The following is an 11381-nucleotide window of genomic DNA, read 5'->3' as shown; positions in this document are numbered from 1 at the left end:
GTCGGGCACTGTCTCGATGGGAAACAATCAAATAATGCCCCCGGACGATTCGGGACGCAACAGACTCCTCCCGCGCCGGTAGATCCGACCTGAGGGTGACCAGTTGTCAGGTTCAGCACCAGTCACTCCCCCGTAGTCTTAAAAGCACGTTTACAGAACACGCATGACTCGCCAGTGAACCTGGTGGCTGCGTGGCCGTACCGACCACCTGCACATCACACAAATTCTAGCAACAAAGAGCAGCAGCTTTCATTCACAAATATCTCCCTAGGCTTAAAAGCACGTTTACAGAACACGCACGACTCGCCAGTGAACCTGGTGGCTGCGTGGCCGTACCGACCACCTGCACATCACACAAATCCTAGCAACAAAGAGCAGCAGCTTTCATTCACAAATATCTCCCTAGGCTTTTTTAAAAGCACGTTTACAGAACACGCACGACTCGCCAGTGAACCTGGTGGCTGCGTGGCCGGAGCGACCACCTGCACATCACACAAGTTCTAGCAACAAAGAGCAGCACCTTTCATTCACAAATATCTCCCTAGGCTTAAAAGAACGTTTACAGAACACGCACGACTCGCCAGTGAACCTGGTGGCTGCGTGGCCGTACCGACCACCTGCACATCACACAAATTCTAGCAACAGAGCAGCAGCTTTCATTGACAAATATCTCCCTAGGCTTAAAAGCACGTTTACAGAACACGCACGACTCGCCAGTGAACCTGGTGGCTGCGTGGCCGTACCGACCACCTGCACATCACACAAATTCTAGCAACAAAGAGCAGCAGCTTTCATTCACAAATATCTCCCTAGGCTTAAAAGCACGTTTACAGAACACGCACGACTCGCCAGTGAACCTGGTGGCTGCGTGGCCGTACCGATCACCTGCACATCACACAAATTCTAGCAACAAAGAGCAGCAGCTTTCATTCACAAATATCTCCCTATGCGTAAAAGCACGTTTACAAAACACGCATGACTTGCCACTGAACTTGGTGGCTGCGTGGCCGTGCCGACCGCCTGTACATCACACAAATTGTAACAACAAAGAGCAGTAGCTTTCATTCACAAATATCTCCCTAGGCTTAAACGCACGTTTACAGAACATGCATGACTCGCCAGTGAACCTGGTGGTTGCGTGGCCGTACCGACCACCTGTACATCACACAAATTGTAGCAACAAAGAGCAACAGCTTTCATTCACAAATATCTCCCTAGGCTTAAAAGCACGTTTACAGAACACGCATGACTGGCCAGTGAACCCCGCAGGGACGTGTGCGTCAGCAAGCGTTTGGTGTGTTGCGACACCACGGACCCGAGCACACGAGGGTTGGATCCTCCCGCGTGTAACCGTGCGCGGCTTAGCCGTGTCCGGGGAAAAGGGGATCCTGGGGGTTGAGCCGATGCCGGGTGTTCGGACCTTTATGGCCCCCCGGCGGAAGCAACACACCTCTTCGGCCTCGGCTTCACGTAGACGGCACCCCCGGACTGACCCACCCGGGGGAAATCGGCAGTCGCCTTTTCCTGTCCTTCTCTTCAATCTTCGTCTTTCTCGCTCACCTTTAATCTTTCCTGTAGTCCTTACTCTTCCATTTACTTCCAACATTCCTGGTGGAGAGGGTTAACCTTGTGTGTTATAACCACCCTTGGTGATACGTATCTGGTTATAGTAGTGGCGTACAGCTGGCGTTTTGCAGGACCTGTCTTCTCCAGGTCCTGCAGCGTCCCCTCGTTGGGCTCTATTGTGGGTGGCTGGCGTCGCTGCCGAAAAACTCCATACCTATGTCTGAACAATTCCCCCTACTCCCTGATCGCCGTCTGAAAAGAGGGCGCACCGAAGATGTGTTCCAGTTTTTTGGACAACAAACACAGAATTTCCCCTGATTTCCTGTTATTCACTCTGCAAGCTCAGACAAATCGGTACGATCAATGTCACCTTTCCTTGTTTCAAAGTCTTTGACTGATATTTTTGGACCAGGCTACAAAGCATCTAGGATGGCAAGAGGGATCTCCTCTTGGAACTCCGTGATCTCAAACAATACGAGAAACTGCCCAATCTAGTGTCATTTGGAGATGCCCAATTAACAGTAACCCCACACCGTACTATGAATACCACCCGTGGCGTGGTCTCAGATGATGACCTGTTGCAGCTGAGTGAGGCTGAACTCCTTGAGGGTTTCAGTGATCAGAATGTCATCAATGTTAAACGGATTAAAATGAGGCGAGATGGGAAAGAACTCCTGACCAAGCATCTAATACTTACTTTCAACTCAAGTGTCCTGCCCGAGTCCATCGAGGCCGGGTACATCAAGCTTCGTGTTAGGCCATATGTGCCAAATCCCCTTCGATGTTTCAAATGCCAGCGGTTCGGCCATAGTTCGCAGAACTGCCGAGGCCGCCAAACTTGTGCGAAATGCAGTGCTCACGAACACTCCTCTGAGTCTTGTGAAAGTTCTCTACATTGTGTTAACTGTGATGGGGAGCACGCCGCATACTCGCGGTCGTGCCCATCCTGGAAAAAAGAAAAGGAAATAGTGACAATTAAGGTAAAAGAAAACATAACTTTCAAAGAGGCACGAAGGCGGGTGACCTACCTGTCTAAAACCAGCTTTGCCGATGTGACGCGTCCGGGGGCAGCGTCGCAGCGGCTTCCGGATGCTGTCCGGCCCACGCGTAGTGAGCCGGCGGTAAAGCCATCTGCCCCCTCGGCGACTGCAGCTGGCGCTGCTCCGCCACCCCAGCAGAAGGGGCCATCCACCTCCGTGCTGGTGGCCTCCAAGGTTTTGTCTCTCGAGACGAGGCCTTCATTGCGAACAAACCGCTCTCAACAGCGGGTGTCCAGCGCTCCACAAGAGCCGATGGACACATCTTGCAGCCAGACGGCGCAGCCAGCGCCAAAGGAGCGGCGAGAATCTCTCGACCGCTCCAAAAAAGAAAAATCCCGCATCAAGGGCCCGACAAGGGCTCTGTAAGTTAGTGTTTTTACACGAGACACAGCACAAACATTGTCTGCAACATGGCCACACAGATTCTACAGTGGAACGTCAGAGGACCACTTCGTAACCTCGACGACATCACAGAACTCATATATAAATTTCATCCGAAGGTGCTGTGTGTCCAAGAAACAGACTTAAGACCTACACAGTCCAACGTTCTCAAGCAATATGCCATTTTCCGTAAAGATCGTGACAACGCTTCTGCCTTGTCCGGAGGTGTAGCCATAGCTGTAAATAAGTCTGTTGCTTGCCAACAGTTTGCCCTCCACACGCCTCTCGAAGCTGTATCTGTGCGAGCAATTTTATTTAACAAGCTTATAACGATTTGCTCCATTTACATAGCACCCAACCATCACCTCAGTAAAACAGAATTTTACAGCCTCATCGACCAGCTCCCCTAACCATACATTATCACTGGTGATTTTAATGCTCATGATACTCTTTGGGGAGACTCGCGATGTGACGCGAGAGGTCGACTCATTGAAAACTTCCTTGTTAACTCCGGTGCGTGCCTCTTTAATAAGAACGAACCAACGTATTACAATATCCACCATAGTTCATATTCGTCAATAGACCTGTCTCACCTTTCCCTGATTTAGAATGGCGTGTAATTAAAAATCCATTTGGAAGTGATCATTTCCCAGTAACCATAAACTTAGTAACCGAACATGACTCTCTTCTCCATGTCCCTCGCTGGAAACTGGCCTCAGCTGACTGGGAATGCTTTAGGGAATCTACGTATTTATCACGTGATTTTATGGATAATTTTACTATAGATCATGCCGTATCATATTTTACTGCTTTTATCATTGACGCCGCTGAGAAGTTCATTCCTCAAACAAATGGCACTTCATTCAAAAGACGGGTCCCCTGGTGGAATGACGATTGCTGACAGGCACTGAGGAGACAAAGTAAAGCTTGGGGCAAACTACGTGAATGTCCTACAGCTGAAAATCTAACAGAATTTAAACATGTTAAGCCCCAGGGAAGAAGGACGCGAAGACAGGCAAAGAGGGCAAGTTGGGAGAGGTTTCTCTCAGGTATCAATTTGTATACTCAAGAGGCAAAAGTATGGGACAGGCTAATGAGGCTAAAGGGAAAAGAAATCCATCCGTTGCCGCTAGTGAACGACGAAGCGAACAGCTTGGAAGACCAAGCTCACGCTCTTGGCGAACACTTTGAGCGCGTATCTAGTTCGAATAATTACTCCGAGGCATTCCTCAAACACAAACAAATCGCAGAACGCAAGACTATTGACCGCAAATGCCGACAGAACGAAACTTATAACATGCCTTTCAACATCGTCGAATTGAGAGCCTCCTTGACTGCATGTCGTAGCTCTGCTCCTGGACCTGACAGGATCATGTACGACATGATCAAACACATCCACAGTGAAACTCAAATAACGCTACTCGCACTTTTCAATGCTATATGGGCTGCCGGGTACCTACCTACTGCATGGAAAGAATCCCTTGTGGTTCCAATTTTGAAACAAGGTAAAGACCCCACATTAGTAACAAGTTACCGCCCAATAGCCCTCACGAGTTGTATTTGCAAACTCTTTGAAAAAATGATAAACCGTCGCCTTTTACACTTCCTTGAGTCAAACAAAATTCTTTATCCATATCAGTGCGGCTTCAGAGAAGGACGGTCTACAACCGACCATCTCGTGCGCATCGAAGCAAATATTCGTGATGCCTTCATACATAAACAATATTTCTTATCCGTGTTTCTCGATATGGAAAAGGTGTACGATACAACCTGGCGTTACGGAATCCTACGCGATCTGTCGGCAATGGGAATCCGCGGTAATATGTTAACCATCATTGAAAGCTACCTACACAACCGCACATTCCGGGTTAAAATAGGTAACGCACTGTCGCGGCCATTTATACAGGAAACTGGTGTGCCCCAGAGAGGCGTGCTCAGTTGCACGCTCTTTATCGTCAAAATGAACACACTTCGAGCTTCACTACCACCAGCTATTTTTATTCCATCTACGTGGACGATATACAAATGGGCTTCAAGTCCTGTAACCTCGCCGTGTGCGAGAGACAGGTACAGCAGGGGTTGAACAAAGTGTCTAAGTGGGCAGACGAAAACGGGTTCAAAGTAAACCCTCACAAAAGTTCTTGTGTTCTTTTCACAAAAAATAGAGGCTTGATCCCAGATCCTTGTGTAGGACTGTGCGGAGAGCAAATACCTGTGAAAAAAGAACACACGTTTTTAGGCATAATACTTGACTCTAAGCTTACCTTCATTCCCCAGATAAAATATCTCAAGGCGAAATGCCTAAAAACCATGAACCTAATGAAGATTATATCTCACACAACATGGGGCAGCGACAGGAAGTGTCTATTGAACCTTTATAAGAGTCTGATCTGTTCGCGACTAGATTATGGGGCTGTAGTATATCACTCTACCGCCCCAAGCGCACTAAAGATCCTAGATCCCGTTCACCATCTAGGTATCCGCCTGGCCACCGGCGCTTTCAGAACAAGCCCTATTGAAAGCTTATATGTAGAATCGAATGAATGGTCACTCCATCTGCAGAGATCATACACCAGTTTCACATATTTCCTCAAAGTACCCTCTAATCATGAACATCCGTGTTATAACACCATTAACGATTTGACGTGTACTACACTTTTCCATAATCGACCCTCTGTGAGACAGCCTTTTTCACTGCGTGTGAGGGAGCTTGGCGTTGAAATGGATGTCCCACGCCTTGAACACTGTCTAATGCCTCCAGGTAAGCTATTACTGCCCTGGGAGTGGCAGGTCATAGAATGTGATATATCCTTTGTAGAGGTCACAAAGCACGCTCATGAACTCGAAATCGCAATGCATTTCCGTGAACTCCAATCGAAATACTCTTGCTCTGAATTCTACACCGACGCGTCAAAGTCGCATGCTGGCGTATCTTACGCGGCAATCGGTCCATCTTTCTCTGAATCGGACGTATTGAATCCTTATACAAGCATCTTTACTGCAGAAGCCTATGCAGTGCTGTCTGCGGTTAAACACATTCAGAAATTAAAACTACAAAATGCAATAATTTTCAGACTCCTTAAGTGTCATAAAGGCACTAATGTCTGTAAGAATGCACAAAAATCCTGTTTTTATTGAGCTTTACACGTACTTGTGCAATATTTATTCATCTGGTAGACATGTCACAATATGCTGGGTTCCTGGTCATAGGGGCATTGAGGGTAATGAACTAGCAGACAAAGTGGCCACATCAGTTACATCTCAAGCTAGTAATCTTACCGCTGCTATTCCTGCCACAGATCTCAAGCCTTTTTTGCGAACGAAACTGCGAAACCACTGGCAACGCTTGTGGGACGCCGAAGTAAATAATAAGCTCCACATGATTAGGCCACAGTTAGGGTTCTGGCCCTGTACAACTAAAACACGACGAATTGATGTCCTATTCTGTCGTCTCAGAATAGGACACACATATGGCACTCACAATTTTCTATTGAATGGTAATGATCCTCCAACATGTGGTAGATGTGGCGAGAGGCTCACCGTCCTCCACGTCCTCTTGGAGTGCCGGGAAGCCGAAACAGAAAGAAACATTTTCCTCTCGCATATCGCTATTGTGTCCCTCTGCATCCCGCTATGTTTCTTGGTGAAGAACCGCTCTTTAACACCAACACAGTCCTTGCATTCTTGAAAGATGTTGTGCTACATGTTATTAGCCCAATAAGTTCGTAGCGCATCCTCTTTCCAGAGGATGTTGCTGTGATAGTTTTTTCTTATAGCACATGCCTGCAGGCCCTTGTTTCCAGAGCTCTGTTTAGGCACTTGTGCTTCTTGCCAATTCTTCTATCTTTAATATTTTGTAATTCGTATCGTATCATTCCTTCGCAATGCATTGTTCACGTCTACAGTACACATAATCAGTCATTGCCATAATCTTATTACGTATAGATTTTACGCACTTTACAGCGATTGATTTAGGCCCCTTTACAGCCATGCCACATCTAATGTTCATATAATTCCCTATTCGTCTACCACTAACAAGCCATTACCATCGTCTTGGCGCTCTTTGGCCACATCTGGCCCTTGCGCCAATAAACCACAACAATCATCATCATCATTGCCAGTGAACTTGGTGGCTGTGTGGCCGTGCCGACCGCCTGTACATCACACAAATTCTAGCAACAAAGAGCAGTAGCTTTCATTCACAAATATCTCCCTAGGCTTAAAAGCACGTTTACAGAACACGCATGACTCGCCAGTGAACCTGGTGGCGGCGTGGCCGTACCGACCACCTGTACATCACACAAATTGTAGGAACAAAGAGCAGCAGCTTACATTCACAAATATCTCCCTATGCGTAAAAGCACGTTTACAGAACACGCATGACTTGCCACTGAACTTGGTGGCTGCGTGGCCGTACCGACCACCTGTACATCACAAAAATTGTAGCAACAAAGAGCAGCAGATTTCATTCACAAATATCTCCCTAGGCTTAAAAGCACGCTTACAGAACACGCATGAATTTCCAGTGAAATTGGTGGCTGTGTGGCCGTGCTGACCGCCTGTACATCACACAAATTGTAAGAACAAAGAGGAGTAGCTTTCATTCACAAATATCTCCCTAGGCTTAAAAGCACGTTTACAGAACACGCATGACTCACCAGTGAAATTGGCGGCTACACGACCATAACCACCACCTTCTATGTATATTGCATTATATTTGTAACAGTGAAGTGCGGAAACTTCCAGTCACTCACTATGTTGAAAGGGGCACTAAAGAGAAAGATGATTTATTATGTATTAGTAAATTACATTTCTACAATACCACTCTTACTGCGAGAAGACGCTTCGTAAGCGAGAAAAGGTGCAAAAACAAGAGATAGCTGGCATGACTGCCCCGAAGTTTCTGCACCAGCACACCGTGACGTCATGGCTTTTGACGGCATAAGCTAGGACCTAGTTAATTCTATATCGGTAAGAATTAACTACATGATGTTCTAAAGGAGCGAAAGACTGAATATGGAAAGTTTTGGAGACTTTTACTGAGCCAAGGCGGCCCAAGTACAAAAAAAGTTTGAAATTCGCAACGCCACGCTTATGTACCACAGTTGGGGTTTCAGCATGAAATTCAAAAAATAGAACTTTGACCTTCGCTTCCTGTTAAGGAACTTATTATCGAGATATTTATAACAGATGTTTCGAAGAATTAATAAGCCTAAGCTGATTTCATGTTTCATTTTAGTGTCCCTTTCAAGGAATGTTTACAGAACATGCATGGCCTTCTAGTGAATTTGGCTGCTGCATGGCCAAGTGGCTACTAATTCTTTACCAGCCTATTAGGCAACTCGCACAAGTATGACTTATTACACACATAAAAAAAACACATTCCAAAGACACACTTCATCACAACAATACAAGAAATTATTCACAGAATTAGGTGGAAGCTGGTACTCTAATATGTGCAGAACATCAAATGCACACGGTGTGGTGATCAACTGCTGAAAATGAAAGTACATAATGCCTACCTTCGCATAAATCCCTAGACAAAGCAGTACATTCCATCAGACATTTTAACATAGCAAGAGCAAGTTTTGGTTGGCACACAAAGTTAAGAAAATGCTGTCTCTGGCCCCCAACCCTTTGTACAGGACCGTATTGCATACGCTAGCTACTGCCGAAACATGCCACAAAAAGTACCACACGTCGGGAGAGGATCTAAATCAGCACGAGGGCACCCGGAGAAAAACGTTCGTCGCGGTGTCGCAGGTCGTGAAGGCGCTTTTGAGCGTCTTGGGAAGCAACGACTCTTCTACAGGCTATCTGCCGCGCGTAATCAGCCCGGGCAATGGCGTCGCGTGCATAATCGCTAGTCGAAGTTGCACGGGCAGGAAGAAATGTGCCCAACCATAAAGTTGGTTCACGCCCGAACAAATGCAAAATGGAGAGTATCCAGCAGTGTCGCGACGACACGAATTATATGCGAACGTCACGTATGGTAGTGCATGGTCCCAATCACAGTGGTCAGCCGACACGTACTGGGAAAACATATATGTTGAGGTCCGATTCAAGCGCTCGGTGAGCCCGTTCGTTTGGGGATGGTAGGACGTGGTGAGCGTGTGCTGCGTGGATTAGGAGCGCAGGATATCGTTGATAACTTTCAACAGGAAGGTACGGCCTCGGTCAGTCAGCAATTGACGTGGGTCACCGTTTACTAGAATTACATTACGGGGGAGAAAGTCCGCCCCGTCTGTAGCACAGCTGGTCGCCCGCACTCGTGTCATTGCGTAGCGCGTCGCGTAATCAGTAGCTACGGCAACCCATTTGTTTCCTGAAGCAGATGTGGGAAAGGGTGTGAGAAGGTCCGAACCGTCACGGAAGAAGGGCTCAGGTGGGACGTCGATGGGTTGAAGATATCCAGCAGGAAGCGTAGACGGTTTTGTTCGGCGTTCACAGAGCTCGCAGGCGCTGGCATAACGGCGCAATGAGTGGGCTAGGAGAGGCCGATAGAAGTGACGGCGCACGCGGTCACGTTTTCGAGTAACACAAGGTGGCCAGCTGTTGGGTCGTCGTGAAGCTCATGGAGAACTGTGCAGCGCAGGTGCGATGAAATAACTAGGAGAAGGTCAGGGCCGTCTGAGTACACGTTACACCGATATAAGGTACCATCCTTCGGAGTAAACATGCGCACAGAGGCGTCACTGGGTCAGGATTCCAGACCCTCGATGATTTCGCGTATGGAGGCATCCTGACTGTTTTCACCGGCGATGCTAAGCAACTGGCTCAGGGAAAGGCGCAATCGAGGGAATCAGTGCACGAAGAGTCACAGTAGGCCACAGGGTCGTGGGACAAACAATCCGCATCTTTGTGCAGGTCTTGTATACGGCCGCGTAGGTATACTCATGAAGGCGCAGTGCTCATCGAGTGAGTCTGCCTGTAGGATCTTTCAAAGAGGCGAGCCAACAGGGGGTATGGTGGTTGGGAACTACAGTGAACGCTCGGCCGAACAGATAAGGGCGAAATTTTGCAACTGCCCATACAAGAGTGAGGCGCTTACGTTCTGTGGTTGAGTAATTGCGCTCCGATGCGGACAGCAGCCTGCTGGCATAAGCGATTACGCAGTTCGCGCCATGTTGACGTTGGGCAAAGACAGCGCCTATTCCATAACCACTCGCGTCAGTGCGTACTTCGGATTAGGCTGATGGGTCAAAGTGGGCCAAAATGAAAGGCGCTGTGAGGAGGGTGAACTCGGAGAAAGCAGCGGTTTGCGCAGGACCCCAGGTAAAATGGACGTCTTGTTTAAGAATATCTATCAGCTAGCTGTTTGGCAATCACTGCAAAGTTCTTCACAAAACGGCGAAAATAGGAGCAGGGCCCCACAAAGCTGCGAACATCTTTGGCAGACTTGCGAACAGGGAATTCTATCACGGCTCGAATCTTCTCCGGGTCCGGTTGTACGCCGGCAGCGCCCACAATATGACCATGTATCGAAATGCGGCGATGACCAATACGGCACTTCGAAGAATTCAGCCGAAGTCTGTCACGGCGGAACACGTCAAGAATCGCTGAGAGGCGTTCGAGGTGTGTATCAAACGTAGGCCAAAACACAATTTGATCGTCTAAGTGACACAAGCATGTATACCACTTGAACCAATGAAGCAGAGCCCATCATTCGCCCTAATGTGGCTGCGGCATTACACAGAACAAAAGGCATGACTTTGAACAGGTAAAGCCCATGAGGAGTTACAAAAGCTGTTTTCTCTTGGGACATTGGGTCCACAGCAATCTGCCATATCCAGATCGAAGGTCGATAGGTGAGAACTAAGCGGCACCATACAGACCATCGAGAGCATCATCAATTCGCGGCAACGGGTAAGCGTCTTTCTTTGTAATGTTGTTGAGGTGGCGATGGTCCACACGACAGCGCCACGATCCATCCTTCTTAACTGGAATAGGGGAATCCCTGGGAATGGAGGATGGCTCGATAATATCCTTATATCCTTAGCAAGCATCTTGTTGACTTCCTGTTGGATGACGCTTCGCTCAGACGCCGACACACGATAGGGGCGTCGGTGAACAGGGCTGGCATCGCCTGTGTGTATCCGATGCGCGACTACGGACTTCTGGCCCAAAGGCCGATTATCGAAGTCGAAAATATCGCGATACGACTCGAGAATACGTCTTCAGTGTGCTCAGGCGGAAGGTCATTGGCGATCATGCTGCGAATTTCGCCGCCGCCACAAGTTGTCGACGTCAGAGTTCCCTTCTCGATACATGTAGCATCCAGTGAAGAAGCTTCTAGTTGAAAGTCTTGCAGCGGAAAAAGGTGGGCTACGGAAAACCCCTGGGGTAGTACTTGCTTTATAAAGCCAAAATTCACAATTGGAAGGCTGGCTCGGT

General features: G+C 47.9%; 1 long non-coding RNA gene across 2 annotated transcripts in view; it reads right to left on the bottom strand.

The window, feature by feature from the left end:
* Positions 1-883: 883 nt before the first annotated feature.
* LOC125946019 (uncharacterized) overlaps positions 884-11381 on the bottom strand; it is a 34393-nt gene continuing 23895 nt past the window's right edge. Inside the window, exons 1-3 of one of the 2 annotated variants that reach the window (XR_007467320.1) lie at positions 7384-7476; positions 7114-7248; positions 884-1127 (exon numbers count right to left, since the gene is read on the bottom strand). This is a non-coding gene — a long non-coding RNA (uncharacterized LOC125946019). Of the gene's footprint in view, positions 1128-7113; positions 7249-7383; positions 7477-11381 lie in introns of those variants that run through there. The other variant, XR_007467321.1, reaches the window with a different exon arrangement.

Source organism: Dermacentor silvarum, chromosome 5 (assembly GCF_013339745.2).
Source record: "Dermacentor silvarum isolate Dsil-2018 chromosome 5, BIME_Dsil_1.4, whole genome shotgun sequence".
In the NCBI taxonomy this organism is placed as follows: Eukaryota; Metazoa; Arthropoda; class Arachnida; order Ixodida; family Ixodidae; genus Dermacentor; species Dermacentor silvarum.
Note: the sequence above shows the minus strand (reverse complement) of the source record. Positions and strands in the feature narration are given on the sequence as shown.